Here is a 25,593-nt window from a genome sequence, read left to right as displayed (position 1 = left end):
GCTTCAACACTGTATCTGCCAGTGTCCTCTGTTTGCTGCTTCTCACTGCTATATGGTACTGTTTGGCCATAATTTATCCATCTTCCTTTTGGAAACAAATATTTGTTTCCAATTTCGGGAAATACATTGTTACTTTTCTCCCTGCTGTGACAAATAGCTGATAAAAGTAACTTAGGAAGAAAAGAAGGAAGGGCTCCTTTGGACTCACAGTTGAAGGGAGTGCAGTTCACCATGATGGGAAGGCTTGACGCCTGGAAAGTCAAGTGGCTGTCTGGTCACATCACATCCACACTCAGGAAGCAGAGAGAGGTGAATACTGGTGCTCGGTTCATGTTTTATTTTCCTCCTTGTAGTCTGCCCAAGACACCAGTCCCTGAGATGGTGCCTCTGCCTCAGATAAACCTCTTCCTCTCTGGAAACCCCTTGACATGGATGCCCAGAAGTATGTCTCCCAAGTGATTCCTAATCCAGTCAAGATGCCAATGGAGAGTCACATCACCCAGGGTCTGTACACTGCACCACTTTAAACATCCTGAGAACTGTCCCCTCATGTCCCATTAACAGGTTTCCTAGGCTGGGTGTTTACATTTCTTCCCCCGTCTCCAGATACTGGCATGAGCACTGGTTGTAACTAGGGAGAGGAAAGGTCAGTGTGTAGTGGGAGTGGAAATGGGGGCTCAGTCTTATTTATATTATTATAAGAGGTTCCAACGGCTTTCCAAGTCACAGCTCTTCAAACACATTTTAGAGATTTAAGTGCCGATGAATCAGAAACACACGGATTTCATTTGCCTCGAATTACATAGGATTTTGAACGGGCACAGTGCCCCCAGGGCCCAGTACGTGAGGGGTTTGTGGCTAGTGGTATGTGAGTCCCCACACCTCCCCACACTTCCACCAGGCTGCTGAGAGAGGAAGCACCTGTTGTCAGGCTCCAGCACAATCTTCAGAGAAAACCTACCAGACTCACCTCTACCTAGGTACTACCTGTGGAGCCACAGGTTCACACCTAGGTGACTGAGTCCTAGCTCTTGCCTTGACATTACTTTGCTGTGTGGCCCTAGACTGGGTACTCTGCTTCTCTGGTCCTCAGTTTCCCTTTTGGTGAAATGCGCTGCCTGTAAGGTGGCATAACGGGATGATCAAGAAGCAAGATCTGGCTGGGTAGTGTCACACTCCTTTAGTCCAAGAACTCGAGAGTTGGGGGCAGGCAGATCTCTGAGTTCAGAGCCAGCCTGGTCTACAGAGTGAGTTTCAGGACAGTCAGGCCTAGTTAGAGAAACCTTGTCTTAGAAAAAAATTAATCAAGAACTGGGACTGGCAAGATGGCTCATTGGGAAATGACACTTGCCAACCAGCCTGATGGCCTGAGTGCAATCGTAAAAGAAGAGTGCTAACTCCTGAAGGTTATCCTCTGACCTCAGCATGCACGCTATGGTCCATGTACACCCCTCCTCACTAAATAAATATAATATTTTAAAAGAACAGCAAAATAACTAGAATACTAAAAGAGTCTGACTCTTAAATAATTTTCACCAGACTCTCAGCTGGCAATATTGCTCTATCAGGAGTGGGCCAAGGCCCAAAGTCCCCTCAATTCTTAGAAAGCGGTGGAGATGATCCCAAGAGAGGGCTGTGCAGTTGCCTCAGTTTCCCATTGTGTACTAGCCGCACCCCAGTCCCTTGTCCATGTCAGTACCTCTCTCTACAAAAACAAATATCTTCTTATCTGGTTGTGCAGCAAATCCTGGAGTCACAAACAGCCATTCACTCTCCTGTATCACAAACATGTTGTGGTGTCATTTGTATCTGCCCCCAACAGGCCTGGAGAAGAGCCTTGTAAGATGACTTCAAAGCTCACCATGAACCAGTGTCTTTCATATGTGTTCTCATTTATAGCTCAGGACAAGAAAATAGATTGGGGACTTAAGAAGATGTCTCTGAGCTGAAGAGCATTGGCTTTGCTTGCAAAGTACCTGGGTTCAGTTCCCAGCACCCATATGTCAACTCGCAACCACTGCAACTCCAGTTCCTAGGGATCCAGCTCCCTCTTCTGGCCTCTATGGGTACCAGACACACATGCAGTACATATATAGGCAGCAAAAGATTTATACACATAAAATGAAAAAAATAAATCTTTAAATGGAAAGTGGATTGGTGCTGCCTTGTTTTTATTTTATTTTATTTTATTTTGCTTTTTCGAGACAGGGTTTCTCTGTGTAGCCCCGGCTGTCCTGGAACTCACTCTGTAGACCAGGCAGGCCTCGAACTCAGAAATCTGCCTGCCTCTGCCTCCCAAGTGCTGGGATTAAAGGCGTGCGCCACCACTGCCCGGCGCTGCCTTGTTTTTAAATGACTATATATAAGTCTATCATCTCTGCCTGTGGAGAAGTTTGACATTTGAACACATCACACAGGGTTCTGACAATCCTTTGTATTTCTGCATCTGAATCCCTAGAGCCCTCTCTCCTAGGTCTTTGACATCCTAGGTTTCAGCTGCCAAAAACTCCAGATCCACGCAGACTCCAACTGCCTTCAAAACTATGGTGACATCACCAAGTGCTTCAGGCCTCTATTCTCAAGTCCTCGGATACTTTTCTGGTGCCTCACTTCCATCCAGAGTGTGCTAAGCAGTCCTGTGGAAAGATCTTTGCCTACTGAAGACCACTATGGGACAAACTCTTGGGGGAGACACCCAGCACTGGGATTCTCCTCTCAGAGCTGAGGACAATGGTAGGCATCCAGCACAGCCTATTGGAAGCTGGATGACAGAGAGAGAGAGAGAGAGAGAGAGAGAGAGAGAGAAACAGAGAAACAGAGAGAGAGACACAGAGATAGAGACAGAGAGAGAGAGATTGAGCTGCAGGAGACCACATACATAGCTGCAGTGGAAAGTCAGACCCCAGCTTGGCTATGGGGCACAGTGCTGCAGGTCATTGGAGATCCATGTGACTCATATGCTCTTTCCAGCCCTATTGAAGGCCCTAAAAATCTAGCATGTTCCTTCCTGGCTTCCTAACCACCACCACCAGCTCCCCCCCCCACACACACACACACACATACTGCCTAGGAGAGAGCACGTGTGAAGAAGACACCCTTTGGAAAGAGGCCAAAGTGGAAGTGGAAACCCACTTACACAGAAAGAAAGTTCCCCTGAGAAAAGCCATTTCTCAGATGTACACAGTCCATTTCCTCTCCTAACTGGCCTGTGTTCACTGAGGAAATGGACTGTGTACATCTGAGGAATGGCTTTTGTTTGGGATGGAGATAAATATGTGTCCAATTTTCAAAAATATACAAGTAGGGCTAGGTGTGGTGGAATATGTCTTTCATCTCAGCACTCAGGAGACAGAGGCAATTGGATCTCTGTGGGTTCAAGGCCAGCCTAATCTAAATAGTGAGCTCCATGACAGCCAGGGTTATATAGTGAGACCCCTGTCTCAAAAAAAGTAATTAAAATAACACACACACACACACACACACACACCACCACCACCACCACCACCACCACCACCACCACACCACACACACATATCCTTGAAGATACAGAAGAGTCTTAAGATTATCTTTTCAGTCAGTTGCTCTCCACAGTGGTAAACTGTGCCTATGGCTAACCTGGCATCAGTTACAAGGACTGGCTGCAGAAACTGAGCCATGGCAGGGTGCCTGTGTTGCTAACGGGTGAGCCTGGCACCCCTGGCTCACACTGGCCTCCGTGGAAGGGGATGAGATACAGAGTCCCTGACTGTAAAGCCCTGGATGCTGTGCTATGCCAGAGACCTCAGAGGAACAAAGGATTTGAAAAATAACTGGATCAAAGCCACCAGACACAGGTCAGGAAACTCAGGTCCAAGCAAGTGAGGGGCCAGACCCAGAACAGGGAGCTCAGTGAGGGATCTGGGGACAGCTGGGATGAGTGGTAAGATGAGGCACCATCTGGAACTCTCCGAAACCCTTCACTGGGACCATGTACAGTGAGCCCTAATGACTTCACACAAGAAGCAAAGGCTCACAGAACATGGCCATCAGCCTAAAGTCACCAACAGGTAACTGTGCTGAGGGTCCCCCATCTCTGTCCCCCTGGTATCTCTCTTCTAGAATTTTTTGCCAGAATTGTGTTTAAACAATGTGGAACAATGTTTCACATCCCACTAAGCTAAAACCGGTACCATTTGGAAACAAATTCACTGGCTGCTGAAAGCAACGCTATTAAAATCTAGCTAGAGTTCAGCAAGAGCCCTGGGCCCTTGGGCTCTGTCAAAGGAGAGGCAGTCACACACTGCAGAGTATGAGAAACCAGCTCTATGCTGAGGCTTCAGGCAGGACAAAGTCCAGAAGACTGGAAGAAAACGGAAGAGATGAGCTCACCTTTTCGTTGCCCTGTATTGCTCTGACCTCTCTCCATCTCCAGGGCATAACATCCGCACTGACCAGATACCTTCCGTCCCTGTCACGATGCCTGAGCCTGTGGCCTCTTGACTTCAGTTTGGTTTTAATTTTCTGTCTGATTTCTTGTTTGCATACTTATTTACTTATAGAGGCAAAATATACTGTCCCAAATTGTGTCATTTTTAACTATTTAAAATCTTATACAAAAATGTAAAATGTACCATTTTGGGACAATGGAGAGTTGGCTTAGTCAAGAAAGTAGTGACTCTCAAGCATAACCTGAGTTTGGATCCCCAGAACCGTCAAAGAAAAGCTGGGGGGGGGGGGGGGATGGGAGAAACAGGCCTATCGCGGGATCTCTGCAGCTGGCCAGTCTAGTCAATAGGTGAGCTCTAGATTCAGTAAAAACTTTACCTCAAAAAAGAAGGTGTCTGGGGGTTGGAGGGTGAGGGTGGGCACATGCCTTTAATCACAGCACTCAGGAGTCAGAGGCAGGCGGATTTCTGAGTTTGAGGACAACCTAGTCTACAGAACTAGCTCTAGGACAGCCAGTGCTACATAGAGAAACCCTATCTTGAAAAATCAAAACCAACCAAACGAACAAAAGCAAGGTGGAAAGGGTTGAAGAGAGAGAAAAAACAAGTGAGCATGCTAAGTTTGGTAGGTTAGGAGGTGGGGAAGCATCTGGGAGACATTGCAAGGGAGTTAATATCAAAATATTGTATATGAAATTCTCAGAGAGTGAATAAAAACCCTGGTAAAAATAACTAAGAAAAAAAGAAAGAAAGAAAGGGAGGAAAGAAGGAAGGAAGGAAGGAAGGAAGAAGAAAGGAAAGAAAGAAAGAAAGAAAGAAAGAAAGAAAGAAAGAAAGAAAGAAAGAAAGGTGGATAACAATAAAGGAAGACACGTGTCAGCCTCTGACATACACTCACTTGCATATACATGTGCACAAAACACACACATGCACCACACACAGATAATTTTAAGCCATTTTGGCTGGGTATGGTGGTATACTCTTTTTGTTGTTTTGAGACAGGATCTCTTCACACAGCCCTGGCTGTCCTAGAACTCACTCTGCAGACCAGGTTGGCCTCAAACTTGCCTGCCTCTGTCCCCCAGCCTCCCAAGCACTAGGATCAAAGGTGTGCTCCACCATGCCTGGCCCACTCAGGTGGCAGAGGCAAAAGCATCAAAAGTCCAAGGTCATCCTTAGCTACCTAATAAATTCATGGATAATTTGGGCTACATGAGACATTGACTCAATAAAACAGATAAGGGTAACAAGCTGGCATACAGTGTCATTTCAGAATTCAGGAGGCAGAAGGAGCTATATGGCTTTAAATTAAACCCTCTGGTCTTTATATTGAGCCTATCCTGGGCTTTGAGACTTTGTCTCAAAAATATGTGTGTGTGTGTGTGTGTGTGTGTGTGTGTGTGTGTGTGTGTGTGTGTGTGTGTAAATTATATATTTATAATATATATACAATTTTAAATGTGTGGTATTGACTATATGTATAATTATACAGACATTCCCACTGTCTAGTTCCAGAACTTTCTCATTACCCCAAATAGAAATTGAACTTAAACACCAATTCTCCATTTCTCCTTTCCCTAACCTGATAGCACATATTTCACTTCTGTGGCTTTTTTTTATTGTTAATGTTTGTTTTGTGTTTTTGTTTTTAACTGTAATGGGTTTTGGTTTTGTTGGGCCTTTGTTATTCTTGTTGTTAGAGACAGAGTTTTACAGTGTAGCTAGGATGACCAGGTACTCACTATATAGCCCAGGCTGGCCTTGAACTCATTACAATCCTGCTTCAGCCTGTGCCATGTCTACTTACAGATCCCTACCAGCCCCGGGAGGGCATAGTCAATACTCCATTGGGAGCTTGGACACTACCAGGCTGCCTGGAGCCAGGGGAAACTGTCCCAAAAAGATGACCTATAGCCCGACTGGCCTAGCACAAGCACTTTGGAAAAGTATCTGTTCTTAGCCTCCAAAAAAACAGCTTCAAAGGGATTCCCGTCTAGACTATGCCAGGATCGATTATCAGAGCCCAGACCTGATCGAAGCCACAGAGGGACACAGCCATTTGTTTTAATGCAATTAGAATATAATAACATACCCAAGCCAGGGACAAGAGCAAGAAGCCCAAGGTGGAAGGGAAACAAGCAGATCTCTTCAGCACCAAGGTGGCCAGTTAGATATGACCTCAGGCTCTACTGTGGACCACCAGGTAAGAGTCCTGGAAGATGGGGGGGGGGAGGCTAGAAAGACACAGTCCTGGGGTTGGAATTGGGAGAAGACAGTGTTTGCAAAGCATAGTCCATGATTGAGAAGAGATGTTTAGAGCCAGCCTGCTGATTCCCAGGACCTTTGACAGACACACCCCAGCCTCAGGGAGCCACGGTGGATTCCCAGAAGTTGCAGAGGGTCTCTGCAACAGGGAAGACACCCCAGCTGGCCTCTCCCAGGAGGCAGGAAGACCATAGGTTCCCATTTCATATCACAAGGCTAGACTTCCTGCCTAGACCTGTTTTACCCATGAGGTAGCCTCTGGCCCAAGATCCCTGGGTTCTGGAAGGAAGCCAGAACTTCCTCACTTCGTGCCCTGGCCTCTCCTTTAGGGGTAGGTAGGCAGGAAAGAGCTAGCCTCAGGAAATCCCAAGGCTCCCTGGAGCACTGTGCTATGCTGTGCTATTGGAGAGGGAGGAATTCCAGGGCCATACCCATGAGATGACTGAGGCTGCTGTCATAGAGTGACACAGACTATGTCACAGAAACATGAAATGGCTCCACAGTTCGGGAGGTTAAAAGTCAGAAACCAAGGGATGAGCAAGACAGCTTCCTCTTAAGAGCTTTGAGGGAAAGGTCTGTTCCTCCTCTCTCTCCTGATCCCCCTATTTCTTCTGGCCTTGTGTGTGTGTGTGTGTGTGTGTGTGTGTGTGTGTTCACAATTGTATGATTGTGTGCAGCATTTAGGTGGCATTCCTCAAGTGTTATCTAATATTTTTTAAAATATTTTTCTTCAAGAATTTTATATATACATACAATGTATTCTGATCAGATTTACTCTGCAGTCTTCCCCGTAATTCCTCCTGGATTTACCCCATTCCACACCACCTCCAAACTTTATATCTTCTTTAAAAAAAAAAAAAAAAAAAAAAAAAAAACTCAAAAATTGAGTTCAAATTTTGCTGTGGAGCCACACATCAAAATATACCAGGGTCCAAAGCCATAAATAAATAAATAAATAAATAAATAAATAAATAAATAAATAAAAGTAACCCCACACCCCCAGAGTCATCAGCTGTCAATAACTTCTCAGCTAGGAGTGGGTTTTTTTCAAGATTTTTTTTTAATGTGTATGAGTGCTTTTGTGTATGTCTGTGCACCACATGTGTGACCATGGAGACTAGAAAGGGATGTTGGATTCCCTGGAACTGAAGTTATAGATGGTTGTGAGCTTCTATACGGGTGCTAAGAAGCAAATCTGGGTCCTCTGCAAGAGCAGCAAGTACTTTTAACAGAGCCATCTTTCCAGCTCCAGATTTTTATTTTTTAAGATAGGGTCTCTCACTGACCTAGTCCTCTCCAACTAGTCTGAGCTGGCTGGCCAGCCCCAGGGATCCATGTGTCTGGCTTACCAGATGTTTGGATTATGTGTGATCTGAGGTTTGAACTCAGATCCTCACACTTAAGGGCGAGCATTTTACCTGCTGTCCTCCTCTCCCCAGGCCCTGCCTCTCTACATCACCTTCTTTGTGGGTATATGTGTGTACAGACATTCCCTTCTTGGAAAGATACTGCCCAGTGTTGTATCAGGTCCCAGTGTAATGACCTCATTGTAACTTAATTACCTCTGTAATGACCCTGTTTGGAAGCAAGGTGTCATTCTGAGGTCCTGGGGTAAGTCAGGACAGGTTGTGGACTGATGATTATTCTCTCTCTCTCTCTCTCTCTCTCTCTCTCTCTCTCTCTCTCTCTCTCTGCTTCTTCTGGTCATTGATATATGATGGTGGCAGGAGCTGGGCCCTTGGGAGGTGAACAAGACAAGAGCAGAGGGTCTTCCTAGAGAAATCCCAAGAATTCTGCATCCTTCCCACAGTATGAGCAAAAAAAGACAATCACCCACAAATCAGGGAGTAGAGGTACCCAGATAACAGTTCTACCAGTGACATTGAGCTACAAAGTACCCAGAACTGCAAGAAATGTTGCTTTCACATAGGCCGCCTAGCTTCCGGTAGAGATCTGGCTTAGCGGTTTAGTTGTCTGCCTTTCTAGAGGACCCAGTTTTGATTCCCAGCACCCACATGGCAGCTGACAACCATATGTGAGTCCAGCACTAAGTAATCCATCGCCTTCTTGTGGTTCATGAAACATGCAGACAAAACACCCATACAAATACCCATAAAATAAAAAATAAGGGGCTGGAGAGGTGGCTCAGTGCACTAAGAGCACTGACTGCTCTTCCAAAGGTCCTGAGTTCAATTCCCAGCAACCACATGGTGGCTCACAGCTATTTATAATGGGATCTGATGCCCTCTTCTGGTGTCTGAAGATAGCAACATGTACTCACCTACATAAAATAAATGAATCTTTAAAAAAAATTTAAAAATTAAAAAAATAATAATAAAGGGGTTTTTTTTGAAGCAGTTCAGCATAATGGAAATTTGGGAGTTTGGGGGTATGGTGTCCAGTAGCCCAGGCTAAAAACTTTATATGTAGTCAAGGGTGGCCTTGACCTTTTAATCATATGGACTCTATCCACCTAGTAGTAGGATTACAAGCATGAGTCACAGTTTAAGAGGTAGTGAGATGGAACCTCACACATGCCAGGCGTTCTGATGTACTCTTTGGAACCTTCTCGAAAGTTGAAGTAGGGGCTTTAGCATATGAAATGTGGGGGTGGAGGGTTTAACTCATAACACTGACCCAGGACATTTCCTCTGCAGTCTTGGGGTAGAAGGTTAGAGAGAGAGTAGAGCCAAATCTCCCAGCTCCGTGGCCTGGAGCAGATTAGTTAGAACCAGGTCTTATTCATCCATGTAATGAAATGGTGTAATAACACCAAAACCAGGCAGGAAAGAGGTGCCATCACTCCAATCTGTCTCTTCGCTTTCACGTTTCCCTGAATTGCAGAGTTGGACATGGACTCGGAACAGCATTCTTGGAAGTCTTACCAAACTTCAGTTACCTGAAAACCATCTCTGGGAAACAGTCTTCCCCCCTCCCTCCTCCTCCTCTTACTTCTCCTTCTCCTCCTTTCTGTTTGGTTGATTTCCGAGAGCCCCCATCAGTCACCATTGTCCATGGTACTAGATATGGCTTGTTTAAGATTCTGTTATGCAGACACTGTACTAAGCATTTTACAAAAACTTTTCCAATTTTTATTATTTTATTTATTTACTTGATTTGAGGCACTAAAGCTTTGTGTTTGCCAGGTAAGTGCTCTACCACTAGGCCAGACCCCAGATGTATGATCTATCTCTTTTTTCCTCTTTCTTTCTTTCTTTCTTTCTTTCTTTCTTTCTTTCTTTCTTCCTTCCTTCCTTCCTTCCTTTCTTCCTTTCTTCCTTTCTTTCTTGTTTTTGTTTTGTTTGTTTGGTTGGTTGGTTGGGTTTTTTTGAAGACAGGGTTTCTCTGTATAACCCTGGCTGTCCTGGCACTCACTCTGTGAACCAGGCTGGCCTTGAACTCAAAGATCTGTCTACCTGAGTACTGCGATTAAAGGCATGCACCACCCTGCCTGCCTGGCTCTAGCTATTTCATTTTACTCTCATGATAATCTTACACAGTATGAACTTATGACATTTTCATCGTAGGACTACAGATGTAGTTTCATGGGTAGAGTGATTGCCTAAGAAATAAGAGGACCTAGGTTGGACGTCCAACATGGAATAAACTGGACAGGGTGGTGAGCATCTGTAATCTCAGTCAATCCCCCGGAAGTGCAGACAGGAGAAGCGGGGTTTTGATGTCATTCCTTGACTATTTGGTGAGTTAGAGGACAGGCCGTGGCATGTGACATCTTATCCTCATTATACAAATGGATCAACTGAGGCTCTGGTCAACTGAGGCTCTGGGAGAGTGAGGAAAGCCTAGGTACAGAGCTACAGCCCTTACCTAAGTGGAAGACCTTCCTCATTGGAAGCCATGTCCTCTGGTATGGAAGCAGAGGCGGGAAAAGCTGAATTAGAGGCTGAGAAGGTTTCTATGCAGGGTCAGGGAGACACTAAGTACAATGATTCCCCAGATCCCTTTTGCAAGCATTCTTGGGGTCCATGACTTCCTTCACCTCAAAACCATGAGCCAGAAGAGACCTATGGGAGAGGAAGGGACTCCTGAAAACCCTCTCAAACCAACCTAGTAGCCCCTGCAGCAACTTTCAGCACATAGTAGGGAGTCAATGAATGTTTAATAAACAACCACATGTGTCGGTCAATGACAGACAAAGAACTACCTCCACTGTAAGATAGCCACTGACCGGGTGTGGGCTCAGCATTTAACCTGTAAGATCTTCTGATTATTTGTTTTCTGCCCTGTGGGTAGAGCCATTATTATCCCCAGGCCACAGGTATGAAGACTGAGGAGCACCCCAGCTGATGTGGAAGCCCTCATCCCTTAGGTTGGCAAACACCAACCTTTCCATACTTCTTGAACAGTTCCTGCAACCTCTCAGGGCCTCAGCCCGTGGTGGGTCCTTGACCACTGTGTGAATCAATGGACTGATCCTGTGTCAAGCCTCACCCAGTGAGGGGAACTTGGCCACAAACAACTGAGGACCTGGGGACCTCCCTAATGCAGTGCCTGGCACCCTGTAAGTACTGGATACATATCTGTAGGGTGAACGGCCCTCTGGCCACTGAGACAAGCATTTCGGCACATAAATTTCAGCTCCAGGCACTTTGAAGTTCCCCAAGGGGACAGCTGCTTTCTTGTTATCGATGCCCTCAGCCCTCAAGTCCCCCCTGGCCCCCTGGGCCCATCCAGGCCAGGGACCCGAGGCCGTCAGAGCCAAGAGATAAGAATGATGGATGGCCAGTTGACCTGGCTCCACTAAAGCCTCAAGTTTCCTGGGAGTGAGAACCAGTCAATGAGTCCAAAGCTCCTCAGAATCCGAGCAGGGAGAGCTGAGAAAGGGTGGAGGTATTGTCCTGTCTGCCTTCTCCCTATCTCCTCTGAGATGCTGGTCCTAGCAAGAGGTTTCAGCACCCCGTGGACTCCTTGATCTCTTTCCATGTTGACAAGGCATCTTTTCAGCATTTACTAGACACCAGGGCCTGTCCCAGAATCCAGTGAGAGACAGGAGGCAGGCATCTTCCACCCCCAGTCTATAGTCTCAAGGCCGGCCCGAGTCTCGGTGATTCAGTCTTTACAGTGAAGTAAGTCCTGGACAAATGAAGATGTCACAATGGCTGGGCCTCAGTTTCCCTGTTTGTAAAATAAGTAAGAAAGAGATGTTCCCTCCAGCCTCTGCCTAGTTAGTCTTTGAGGGACCTTAGATAAAACAGACTCTGGCTGAACCAAGGATAGACAGAGCCTGGATGGAGGAGGTAGAGGCCCTCTTAGGCTCAGGCACAAATAAAGCCTGGATGTGGGTAGAGCCCTTCTTAGGCTCAGGCACAAATAAGCGTCAATTTCCTTGTTTAGTTCATTTAAGTAAATGGAGACAGGGTCTCGGATAGCCTTATCTGGTCCCAAGTTCACTAGTGACTAAGGTTAGCCTTGAACTCCTGATCCTCTGCCTCTTCCTCCTACATGCTGGGGTTATACACATGTACCACCACATCTGGCTTTTTCATTTCATTTCAAATCTCTGAACTAAGAATCAAGATTATTCAGTCATCTGTTGAATACTTCAGCTGGCTCTACTTCCTGGTTAATGTAAATAGAACGGCAATGAACGTGGATGTGTCTCTGTGATGCGACATGGAGTTCTCTAAGCAAAGAATGCCCAGGACTGGTATGTATAGCCAGGTTGTATGGTAAATGTTTTTATTTCTGCTTTTATTTACTTTTATTATTTATTTATTTATTTGTTTGTTTATTTGCTTATTATTTCTGAGATAGGGTTTTTTTCTGCTTAGCCCTGGCTAGTATGGAACTCACTTTGTAGACCAGGCTACTCTCAAACTCACAGAGATTCACTGGCCTCTGCCTCCTGGGTGCTGGGATTAAAGGCATGCGTCACCACTGGCTAGATATGTTTTTAACTTTTTATAGAACCTCCACATTGATTTTCATACTGGCCACATTAATTTGTACCCCCACTGGCAGTGACTAAGGGCTCCTATTTCCTCACCTCTCTTCCAATATTTGTTGTCCAATTTCTTGGTAACTATTTTGACTAATGGATGGCTATGATAATGTAGTGCGTATGCAAAATGGAATATTATTCAGCAGTAAAGGAAAATTAAATAGAGACATGGGAAATAGCTCAGTGTTTAAGAGGACCAGCTGTTCTTGCCAAGGACCCATGCTTGGTTCCCAGCACCAATGTGGAGACTCACAACTGTCTGTTACTTCAGGTCCAGGAGATCCTGCGCCCTCTTGTGGCCTTTGTGAGAACCTGACACAGACAGAGCCCTTGCAGGCATTCGGCCAAAACATACACATAAAATATAAATAAATAATAAAGAAAGAAAGAAAGAAAGATTTTAAAAGAAAAATAAAGGTCTGAAGGGACAGTTCAGTGGCTAAGAACACTGGCCGCAGTTCCAGAAGATCCAGGTTTGATTCCCAACACCCACATGGCAGCTCACAAATCCATTTCCAGTTGCAATGGATCCGACTATTGTCTTCTGGCCACCGTAGGCTTCAGGCATTCACATAGTGCACAGACTTGCATGCAAAACACCTATACACATAAGATAAAATAATTCTTTTTTAAAAAAATCAATTCACTGGAAAAATGGATGAATTTGGAAAGTATACTATTAAGTAAGAGTATGATGAACATGGTGGCGGACGCCTTTAATCACAGCACTCAGGAGGCAAAGGCAGGCAGATCTCTGTTTGAGGCCAGCCTCATCTACAAATTGAATCCAGGACAGCCAGGGCTACTCAGAAAAACCCTGTCTCAAAGAAAGAAAAAATTAAGTGAGATGACCCAAACTTAAACTTAGAAAGGAAAACCAAAAACATGTTCTCCCTCATATGCAGATCCTACAATATAGATGCATATAAATAAATAAAGGGCAGCAGTTATCATTCAACACTTGTGAAAGAGACCATACTAGAGGGCGAGGAAAGACCGAATCCAGGCAAAAGGACGCGTGACTCACGGACGACGATAGAAAGCTACTGGTTTTTCCTAGTCTCAACTCTGTCAGAGCTTTTTTTTCTTTTCCTGTGGCAGACCTGCACTCTGAGTATTGACGTAACATGAAGTGGTTTTTGCATCAAGAAAGAATCCAACGTATGTCTTCCCTCTGAGGCAGTAGCTATAAAAGGTGATCCTTCTTTTTAATTCTGTCTACTGACCGTTAGCAAAATAGGAATTACACTGAAAACATTTACCCATTGACCCACTGAGAAAAGGTTTTCCGTCTGTTCTGGTAGGAAGAGTTTGTAACCTAAAGATTTTTGTCTTCTGCTTAAAACTGTATCAGATTATTCTATTGTATCATCATTTAAGATGTAAGTTGTATTTTATTATATTTGAAATAAAGACTTCTTTTAAGTAAAGACAAAAATTAAAAAATAAACCACAAAGATGCTCTCCAGTGTTGGGTAGACCATAAAGACAGGCTGTGGTCGGTTTGCAGGATTCCGAAACATTTAACTTTGGAAATTTATTTGATCTTCTCTCTGGGTTTAAGTTTATTTGAAATACAAAATAAACTTCTAACTGCAAATAATACTTGAATATGTCTTTCTTGTTAAAAAAAAAAAAAAAAAAGCAGACAGTTACAGCAGTCTGGGACTCAGACCTTCTGGCCTCTTCTCTACAACCTGGTTTTTGGATTTTGAAACAGAGTCTTCTAGAACTCCAGCTGGTCTCCAAGTCTCAAAGTAGCCAAGCATGACCTTGAATTCTGATCCTCCCACTTCTACCTCCTCAGTCTAAGATTATAAGTGTGGGCCACCCTACTTGGTTTATGGGGTGCTAGGAATCAGACCCAGACAAGCACTCTACCAACAGAGCCAAATTCCCAGCCCTGTGCCTCTGATTTGGGAATCAGGGCCGTCATTCAGGAGATCTTGGTGTGTCCTAGGAGTCCTCAGTATTTTTCCACAACCTTCGGCACCCAGACAGCCTGCGGTTTCCGGCAGAGGCGCCGCCCTCACTCCTGCTCTACTCTGCCTTGTGCCTGATAGAGGAAGATGGAAGACAGGATAGGAGTGGATCCACACTGCAGCAGGGACTTGGAGATTTAGCCTTAAAGGGGGTTGGGGGGAAGCTACCAGAACATCCAGCCTGACCTGATCACCACTGATTCAGTCTCAAGTGAGGCGGGACAACAGCTACTCTGTAGCAGGAAGTTGAGGAATGTCTGAAGAGGTGAATGAATGAATGAATGAATGCTGCTTTAAGCTCCGCCCCACCATCTTTCACCTATGTCGTTTGCGTCCAGCTTGTCCTCAGTACGAGCCAGATGAACATTCCTGACTATGTCTCTCAGTTTATAAGTAACTAACACCCCCCCCCCCTTGGGGATCCCATTTGAAATCACAGGTGAGTCAAAAGGACAAACAGCTCTCCAAGGTCATCAAACCCCCTTGGGACTGTCTGGGACAGGACAGGACAGGTCGGTTTTGAATATCACTCCTTCAGTGACTCCCTACATACTTTCTCACCTCCAGCCTAAGAACCTTAAGAGCAGCTCTGATTCATTACCAAGAAGGAAGGCCATAGAGACATGGGTCCGGGTGGGGTTTTGTTTTGTTTTGTCTTGTTTTTTGATTCTATATGCATTGGTGTTTTGCCTGCATGTATGTCTTTGTGTGGGTATCCGGTGTTCCTCCAGAACAGGAGTTACAGAGAGTTGTGAGCCCTCACACGGGTGCTGGGAATTGAACCTGGTTCTTTTGGAAAGGCAGTCAGTGCCCTTAACAGCTGAGCCATCTCTCCAGCCCCAGGGGGCTGAGTTTTTAAGTTCCAACTAAGTTTTGTTGTTTTGTTTAGAGTTTCTCTGAAGCTCAGGCTGGCCTTGAACTTCTGATCCTCTTGCCTCTACCTCCCTAAGTGCAGACCTGAGCCTCTGGGCCTGGCTAGTACCAATTTGAAAGACTAAGGTGAGTCCTCTTTCTTCCCTAAGCCTCTGTTTCCCTGGCAGGTGAAATCAATCTCACGATTCTTGCCAATAAGAACATGAGTTAAGTTAAACCAGAGTCTGGAAAAGGACCAATCAAAACTGAGATACAGATTTTGGGGCCAGCTAAGTGGCTCAGCAGGTAAAGGTGCTTGTGGTCAAGCTTGATTACCTCATGTTTAACCCCCAGAATTCACATGATGGAAGAAAAGAACTCATTCTGGCAAGTTGTCCTCTGACTTCCGAATGAGCTGTGTATACACATACACTTACACATACTCACAACCATATCTCAGAGGGGGGGAGGAAGGGGGAGAGGGGGAGAGGGAGGAGAGAGGGAAGGCGGAAGGAAGGAAGGAAGGAAGGAAGGAAGGAAGGAAGGAAGGAAGGAAGGAAGGAAGGACAGCCCATCTGTCTCCCTTACATGCTAAGGTTATCCGAGGACAGAGCAGGCAGCTCATGGGGTTTCAGAGTTACAGAAAGAGTGGGGGTTGACTAACAACTTCTCTTGCTACCTCAAGTCTTGTTTAACTTGGTAAAACCTTAACCAAACAAAAGATGTATTAACATACTAAATATCTCACTTCTAAAAGTAAAAGTAGGGTCTAGCAAGACAGCTTGGCAGGAGAAGGCACTTGCTGCCACGCCTGACAACCAGAACTCAGTCCCTGGAACCCCACAGAGAAAGGAGAGGACAGATTCCTGAAATTTCCTCTGACTTCTACAGCACACTACACTGCTGCACACATGTGCCCCCCCACACAGACACACACACAGACACACACACAGACACACACAGACACACACACAGACACACACACAGACACACACACAGACACACACACAGACACACACACAGACACACACACACAGACACACACACAGACACACACACACACAGACACACACACAGACACACACACAGACACACACACAGACACACACACAGACGCACACACAGACGCACACACAGACACACACACACACAGACAGACACACAGACACACACACACAGACACACACACAGACACACACACAGACACACACACACACAGACAGACACACACACACACAGACAGGCACACACACAGACACACACACACACAGACACACACACAGACACACACACACACAGACACACACACACACAGACAGACACACAGACACACACACACAGACACACACACAGACACACACACACACACACACAGACACACACACAGACACACACACAGACACACACACAGACACACACACACACACACAGACACACACACAGACACACACACAGACACACACACACACACACACACAGACACACACACACACACACACACACACACACAGACACACACACAGACACACACACAGACACACACACACACACACAGACACACACACAGACACACACACAGACACACACACAGACACACACAGACACACACACAGACACACACACAGACACACACAGACACACACACAGACACACACACAGACACACACACAGACACACACACAGACACACACACACAGACACACACACAGACACACACAGACACACACACAGACACACACACAGACACAGAGAGAGAGAGAGAGAGAGAGAGAGAGAGAGAGAGAGAGAGAGAAAGGGAATAAATAAATGTAATTAAAACTAAATAAAAATATATCTGGGATGGGGTGGTACACACCTTTAGTCCCAGCACTTGGGAGGCAGAGGCAGATTTCTGTGAGTTGTAGGCCAACCTGGTCCACATGGAGAAACTCTGTCTCAAATAATAATAATAATAATAATAAGCAAGCAAACAAACAAATAAATGTTTTTTTTTTTTTTAAATGACAAGCCGGGTGGTGGCGGCGCACGACGCCTTTAATCCCAGCACTTGGGAGGCAGAGGCAGGCGGATTTCTGAGTTCGAGGCCAGCCTGGCCTACAAAGTGAGTTCCAGGACAGCCAGGACTACACAGAGAAACCCTGTCTCAAAAAAACCAAAAAAAAACAAAAAACAAACAAACAAACAAAAAAAAAAAGACAAAAGACAGTTAAGAAACAACAGCAGCAGCAAAAATTATCAACAATCCATTCCTAAAACTACAAATAGTCAAATGAGAAGAAGCTTGTAACAAACTGACACAACAAAGTTTCTATTTTCCTAACTATAACAAAGTCGGCAATGACATCAAGCCAAAACCCAAAGGCATATTCACTCAGCCATGGCTGGGGGAGGGTCACAGACTGGCAGGGATTAGTGGGAAAGTGGGGCCATGTGCATCTCCAGTGATGACAAGTCCATCCTGCCCTATGCCCCCACTCTGATAGCACTGTCCCCAGCCAAGCCAGGATGACAGGTCAGTGTGTGCTTGTTTTCTCCTTCTCCCGGCCCTCCTGGAGTCCTGACAGCTACTGTCCCCCTCACCAGACACCCTCTACCCTCCTCAGATCTAAATCCCACTTTTGATGAAAGAATTCTGGAGCCTGTGACAAAAAAAAAAAAAAAAAAAACCAGAAAATATTTTTGGTAAGACGTCTAATGCATAGGGACTGTTCCCCACCCACCCACCCCGTCCTGAAGGAATTGCTGGGCTCAGATTTGAGAACCCTATGGTGGGGTCAGAGGTCATCTTATCAGCCCCCAACCTCTAGCAAACGATTCCCAAAAGGATTTATTTTAGTAGGGTTTCTTGTGCAATACAACATTATACTGGGAAAAGCCATCAGCAGTCGTATCTAGATCAACAACCTTATTTGATATCCTAGGAAACTGAGGCACAGAAGGACTGGAGTAAAACCTGATCGTTTGACCAGTTAGATGGCACTGTAAGCAAGGTCTCCTGACTTGGAGCCCAGTGCTTTTTCTGCTCAGTCACTGTGGCTACACTTCCTGTGGACCAGACTTGTATCTTCCATCCCTGTAATCTACCTCATTACCTCCCTGGGGATGGCCAGTGGCCTCGCTTGTTGTCTTGAGGAAGGAAGTAGCCCCGAGGGTTTTTTTTTTTTTACAGTGTACATAGAGCATTTAAAAGGAGAAAACACAACAGTCCAGGTGTCTGAAGATGGAGCTTAGTTAGTAGAGTGTTTACCTAATATGCATTAAACCCTGGATTTAATTCCTAGTACTCCATAAGCTGGGCATACGCCTGTACTTCCTGCACTGGGGAAACTGAGGTAGGAGGATCAGAAGCACAGAGTCATCCTTAGCTACATGAAGTTTAAGACCAACATGGGCTATATGAGACTCTGTCTCCGAAAACAGGATGGAGGGGTGAGCAACATTTCTGATAAGTAATAATAAAAGAATTAACAATGTGTAGTATACATAGTAAATACCAGTCCGTATATAAGTAACAGAGTTAGAAATCATTCTAGGGATTGGGCAGTTACTTTGGCAGGTAAGAGATTCTTGCTGCTCATGGATGAGGACCTGGGTTCGAATCCCCCTGACATAGGTACCTGTCAATACCAGAGCTGAGGGGTAGAAAGAGGAGGGTCACTGGGGCTTTCTAGTCTAGCTCCAGGTACAGTGAAAGGTCCTGCCTCAAGGAAGTTAGACACAGAAGGATAGAGCAGGATTCCCCATCTCTTTCTCTGGCCTCCAGCTTCAAATGCCCAAACACACACTATTTTAAAGCATATTTTAAAAATAAGATGATAAAAAGTGGTTCCGTCGGAATATACAGTGCAAGAAAGAAGGTTTGTTCTTATTTCAGGCTGAGCAACCCCATTGACCTGTTATAAGGAGGGATGCTGAGAGGAAGGTCCTCTAGGGAGGACTTGAACTCAAGCCTACATCCTGCCTAAGCAGGTATCTATTCGTGAAGCAGAGACTCCTGAACTCCCCACTAAGGCTGTGAAGAAAGAAATTTTTCCACGTAAACAGGCCATAGCTGCTGTGACCTTGTGAGTCACACAGACCATGCACGGTGATTCAGCTCCATCTCTGTGGCCAAACGACACCCATGGGCAAACCACAAGCAAAGGCACATCCCGGTTCCATACCATCTTGCTCTCAGAAACAGACCAGGAATGGGAGCATCATCCCCCAGCCCCCACTCCCCCACCTCCCCCATACTCCTGTTCAGGAGTCAGGCTTCCTGGAATCCCAGCTCCCTGCTTCCGCATCTGTGCAGCCTGAACAGATGGCATTGTTTGAGCCTCATCTGGAAGGAAGGTGATAATCACACCTGGCCAGCTAGCAGCTGTTCTCTGGGTTCCCACACTGCACAGGCCTGTGGCAGGTGCTCCGTCCCTGGGACTCAGCCCTGCTGCATCCGATCTTGATGACCTCTACAACCAGGCAGATGACCTTGGGTAACTGGCTCACTTTCACCCTCCTTGGAACAGGGGAAGGAAACTTTAAGATTTTACCGGGACATGTTTATACAGAGTTCCGACTCTCCAAACGGCTTTGGAGCCTTTAGTGTCCTGTATTTCAGAAGAGGACACGGAGTGACAGGATGCTGAAGGATCGATGAGCTAGCAAGTGGCAGAAACCAGATATTTAAACAGAGACTGGACCGGAGAGCTCAGTGGGTAGGGTAATCATCCAGCATGCATGAGGCCTTGGGTTTAATCCCAGGAACCACATAAACCGGTTCACATCTGCAATGTCTGTGCTCGGTAATGGAGGAAGAAGGATCAATATTTTTCTTTATTCACCACAAGGTGACTTTGAGGCCACCCTGGGTCACAAGAGACCTTGTCTCAAAAATAAACAAGTAAACAAAGAGAGACTCAAGGACTTCAAAGCTTGTTGCTTTGTTTTTTTTTTTTTTCCAGAGTAGTTTTTTCATTCAAATGCATCTTCGCCCCCCAAAAATGAGCATAGTAAGGCTGTGGTTTCCATGCTTCCATGAACTCCTGAATCCTGCTTGGCCTTAGGTCTCCCCTCCTATGTCTGCTCAGCCCTGGGAGGATAGCCCAAACATCCAGGGGCTCCTCTGTTAAGGGAACTGCTACCCATCACTCCTGCCCCAATCATTTGAATGCTACCCATGAAGACGCACACATACACACACACACACCAAGCCTGCATCGTTTTTCTTGGACTGGGTGTGCTCTCAATATTTAGTGACAGTCTTTGCAGTTCCTAGCCCTAAACTCTCCCCAGGAAACGTGATGTGGAGGTCCTCATCTTCCTGCAGCCCTGCCCTGGGACAGCTGTGGTATGTCCCTGCCCCAGGAAAACTGTGGCCCTCAAACCACTTTCCTGCCCAGCAGGATGGGATGTCATGCCGATGAGTCAGTTCATGCCCGAGATAGCATCTGCACACCTCCAGCCAGGGGCGCAGGTGAGGCCTACACTGCAGGGAAGGGTTTGGGACGCAGTGGAGCCTTCCTTAGGGCTGGGAGAGGGGTGATGGGAGAAGGAATGTCAACAAGAAAGCCCCCCCCCCCAACTCCCCGAAAACTACCTTTTGAGATAGAGTGCCTGGGCATAACTGCTACAAACACTAGCTTCTCAGGTCCAGGGTAGAGAGGTATAATGGGCAGAGCCAAGTGTTAAGAGGAAGAAATGGCCTGCCCGCAGCAGAGTCTCCACAGTTTCTGATACTGGGAACCTAAGAGTGCCATGGTATCATTCTGGGGGCACTGAGAATGGCAGGGCTTTAGACTGGAAGCCATGCACCTCTGTGGTCGACTCTGCACCCGTTACCACACTCCTGAGCTGTGGGGCCAAGCTCCTCTCTTCCCTCGCCCTCGGGTTTTCTGTTTGCCCCTAACTGGATAGTTCAACTCAGACAATCCTGTCCAGAAACCCAGTTCTATTTCTTCCTAGGTATTCAGGTCTCTCTTTTCTCCTCCAGAGATGAGAAAGTGTGTCTACCAAGGCCTGGTGCTCAATAAACACAGACTGCAGTGTCTCTCCAAGGGTGTTCCTCTAATGCACACACCATTCTACAAGTAGGGCTGATACAGTGGAACACATAGGTAGGTGCTGTTTTAATGGGGATGCTGGACTCTGGCCACTTCTGTTCCTGATGCCCTTTCCCCTCAGCTGTCTCAAGGCAGGAAGTCTCTGCTCCACCAGTTGAGGTCTGTGCAGGCTCCAAGCTGGACTGACAGCTACTGACCTCTCCCCTCCCCTACAGGACAGCCTCTTTCTGAAACAGGTTTGGTAGCCACTGAGTCCTATTGTTTTAAGGATTTTTTTTAGTGTATATTAATTATACATTATTAAGAGCTTCATTACAATGTTTTCATACCTGCATGTGACATATTTTGAGTCCTCAGACTCAGAAAGTACTCTTCTGGCTTCTATGAACATACAGGCACACTAATATACGGGGGTGGGGTAGGTGTTGTTTTGTTTAAACATGTATAAGGGGTTGGAGAGATGAGATGGTTCCGTGGGTAAAGTATCTGCTGAGCAAGCCTGAAGCCCTGAGTTTGGATACTCAGAACCCATGCAGGAAGCCAAGCACAGCTATGTATACCTATAATTCCCTAACTGAGAGGCAGGACTGGAGGACCCAGGAGGCTTGCTGGCCACATTTAAGCTGAATCACTGGGCTCCAGGCAGTAAAAACCCTGTCTCACAAAAAAAGAAGAAGGAGAAGGAGAAGGAGGAGGAGGAGGAGGAGGAGAAGGAGGAAAAGGAGGAGAAGAGGAAGAGGAGGAAGAGGAGGAGAAGGAGGAAGAGGAGGAAGAGGAGGAGAAGGAGGAGAAGGAGGAGGAAGAGGAGGAAGAGGAGGAAGAGGAGGAAGAGGAAGAGGAAGAAGAAGAAGAAGAAGAAGAAGAAGAAGAAGAAGAAGAAGAAGAAGAAGAAGAAGAAGAAGAAGAAGAAGAGAAGGAGGAAGAGGAGGAAGAGAAGGAGGAGGAGGGGGGGGGAGAACCAGGCATAAGCATGGTGGTACATGACTTTAATCCCAGCACTCAGGAGACAGAGCTCTGTGTGTTCGAGGCCAGCCTTATCTACAGAGTGAGTTCCAGGAAAGCTAGGGTTACATAGAGAAACCTGTCCTGAAAAACCTAAAATAATAATAATTCAATTGATTAAGATAAATAAATAAATAATAAATAAATGGAAGTTGCTAGAGGAAGACATTGTTAACTTCTGTGCACACATGAACATGTACACATTCATACACCACATACACAAACATACACACACCCACTGACCCCTGAACGGCCTGAAAATATAGGTTGGTCTATTGCTTAGCTCACATGAATCCCTGAGTTCTACCCACAACTCATGTACTGGGTGTGGTGGTAGATGACTACAAGCCCAGCAGAGAATCAGAAGTTCAAGGTTACCCTCAGCGACCTAGAAAAGTCAAAGTCAGGCTGGAATATAAAAGACCCATTCTCAACATTTCAGAAAAGAAGAAAGAAAAGAGTATCTGGATAGATAATCCTGTGGGCAAGAGCTTGCTCTTCACTTCCACACAGCCTGACTTTTGTTCCAGCACCCAGACCAGAAAGCTCAAAACTGCCCATAACTCTAGATCCAGGGCACCTAGCACCCTCCCTGCACTCCTGTGTGCATACCCAGACACAAACACAGACATGCACACATAATTAAAAAGAAGCCAGGAGTAATAGCATACACCTTTAATCCTGGCACTGGAGAGACAGAAGCACAGAGTTCTCTCAGTTCTAGACCAGCCAGGGTTACATAGTGAATCCTTGTCTGAAATGAAGTAAAATATAAAATACAAAATAAAATAAAAGTTATTTTCTGTTGTTTGTGGGTTTTTTTTTTTTTTTTGTTTTGTTTTTTTTTTTTTTTTGCTTTCATTTTTGTTTTTTGGTTTTGGGGGGTATTTTGGTTTGTTTGATTGATTGTTTTTCGAGACAGGCTTTCTCTGTGTAACTGTCCTGGAACTCGCTTGGTAGAGCATCAGGCTGGCTTCAAACTCACAGAGATCTGCCTACCTCTGTCTCCTCCCAAGTGTTGCTGGGGGCGAGGGGAGGAAGAAAAAGAAAATATGTAAAATTGGACTTGGTAGGTGAACTGTTTGCTTTCTTAAAACTACAGAGGACTGAGTGTCCCTAGAACAGTGAGGTACACTGGGAGGAGCCCATCCTCCAATAAGCTTGTCCCAGATGGAGAAACTGAGGCTCCGAACAGGAAAACGAGTTGCCAGGCTGTACAAGTCGGTCAAGGCGAAGGCTGGCTTCTTCATCGCTCAGCATCTTAACTTGAAGCAATGCTCTTCCCCTTCACTCATTGTCAGGGTGTGGCTAGAGAGATTCCCACAACCAGAAAGACAACAGCCTCTGGATGTCAAGAATCCTCCCCCCCCCCCAACCTTACACATCATCTGTGTGCACAGACGCACGTGTGGACACATACCCACTGACAGCTTTTCTCGGCCCACCCCAGGCAGGGTTCACCCATGGAGGCCTGATGCTGGGCCTGCCTGTCAAATGAGATAACCTCTCCCAGGGGCAAATAAACATCCAGTGGATGTTGGGTCAGAAGAATGCAGCACTGGATTCCTTCGCTCCTGAGCCTTGGATGTCTGCCAGACCATGTCAAAGCGGCAGAGGCCCCGGGCCCTGAGAGTCCCATCGGGCACACCCCTTGTTTTCTCACTGAAGGGACATCTCTGCTCTCAACAAAAAGACTTCTTTAACAGTGGTCCTTTCATGAGCTCTGGGGACATGCCTCCTAAGCCCCTTGCTGCTGGAGTGGCCAGCTGGCTCCCACCTCAGCAAGAATGTTGTGACGCTCCACGTGGAGAGAAGCGGTTTGGACTTAACAGGAAGACACAGGGGAAACTCATTAGAGACCCCGTTTGTTATAAGTAGATATTTGTTTTGTCCTGTTTTGGGTGGAGCCAAATCTCAGAAAAATAGCACAGAGCATAAGGCCACACCTAAAATAAAATACTTCCCATCTTGTGGTGGTGGTGACACACACACCTTTAATCCCAGCACTCAGAAGGCAGAGGCAGGCAGATCTCTCTGAGCTCTAGGCAAGCCTGGTCTACAGAGTGAGTTCCAGGACAGCCAAAGCTACACAGTAAAACTATGTCTTGGGGGAAAAAAAAAAAAACAACAACAACAAAAAGACAAAAACAAAAACAAGCCACACTTTGTCTCTAGTATTAGACATGGAATCCAGGACTGTGTACAGTCAGAGTGGCACTATGCCTGAGACACAGTGCCAGCTGCCAGGCTTGTTCTTGGTTTGTGTTTGGTTTTTAAGGTTTTGAGAGGTTTGGGTTTTTGGGGTTTTGGGGGTGTTGTTGTTGTTGTTGTTTTGTTGTTTTTTAAGACTTTATTGTGTAACTCTGGTTAGCCTGGAACTCACTATGTCAGCCAGGCTGGTCTCAAACTTAAGAGACTCACCCTCCTACTCTCTTGAATGCTAGAATTAAGGGCATGTGCTGCCACGCCTGGCTTTTTTTTTTTTTTTTTTTTTTTTTTTTTTTAAATTTGGTTTCTGAGACAGGGTTTCTCTGTGTAACCTTGGCTGTCCTGGAACTCACTCTGTAGACTAGGCTGGCTTTGAACTTACGGAGATCCACTTGCCTCTCTTTCCCAAGTGCTGGGATTAAAGGCATGCACCATCACCGCCCAGCCTTTTTGAAATTTCTAATTACTGATATATGTATTACTGTAATATGTACATGTTAGTGCAGGTGCCCAGGGAGTACAGAAAAGGATGTCAGATCCCTCAGGGCCTCTTGACATGGAAGCTGGGAACTGAACTCAAGTCCTATGAAAGAACAGAAAGCACTCTTAACTGCTAAGCCATCACTAAGGCCCCACATTTGGTTTTTTGAGACAGGATCTTATGGAATCCTGGCCGGCCTGGAACTCCTGAGTCCCCGTCTCCATTTCTCAATGCCTGAGATTGCATGTGTATACCACCATGCCCTTCTGGTTTGGGTAGTTTGTTTTGTTTTATTTTTTGATGGGGCTGGTTGTTAATTTTTGGTGTTTTTGCTTGTTTGTTTTTGTTTCTTTATATTTTACTTTCTTATTTGTTT

At 45.8% G+C, this 25,593-nt stretch overlaps 1 long non-coding RNA gene across 2 annotated transcripts; it reads left to right on the top strand.

The window, feature by feature from the left end:
- Positions 1–6,476: 6,476 nt before the first annotated feature.
- On the top strand, positions 6,477–14,203 carry LOC143442798 (uncharacterized). Of its 2 annotated transcripts, none has more exons than XR_013111288.1 (4): positions 6,477–6,627; positions 10,944–11,211; positions 12,221–12,357; positions 12,923–14,203. It is a non-coding gene; the product is annotated as an uncharacterized LOC143442798 (long non-coding RNA). The 2 variants fall into 2 exon arrangements; XR_013111289.1 differs by having other exon boundaries at positions 13,171–13,204.
- The last annotated feature ends 11,390 nt before the right edge of the window (positions 14,204–25,593 follow it).

This window comes from Arvicanthis niloticus, chromosome 6, assembly GCF_011762505.2.
Source record: "Arvicanthis niloticus isolate mArvNil1 chromosome 6, mArvNil1.pat.X, whole genome shotgun sequence".
In the NCBI taxonomy this organism is placed as follows: domain Eukaryota; kingdom Metazoa; phylum Chordata; class Mammalia; order Rodentia; family Muridae; genus Arvicanthis; species Arvicanthis niloticus.
This window is presented reverse-complemented; position numbering and strand designations above follow the sequence as displayed.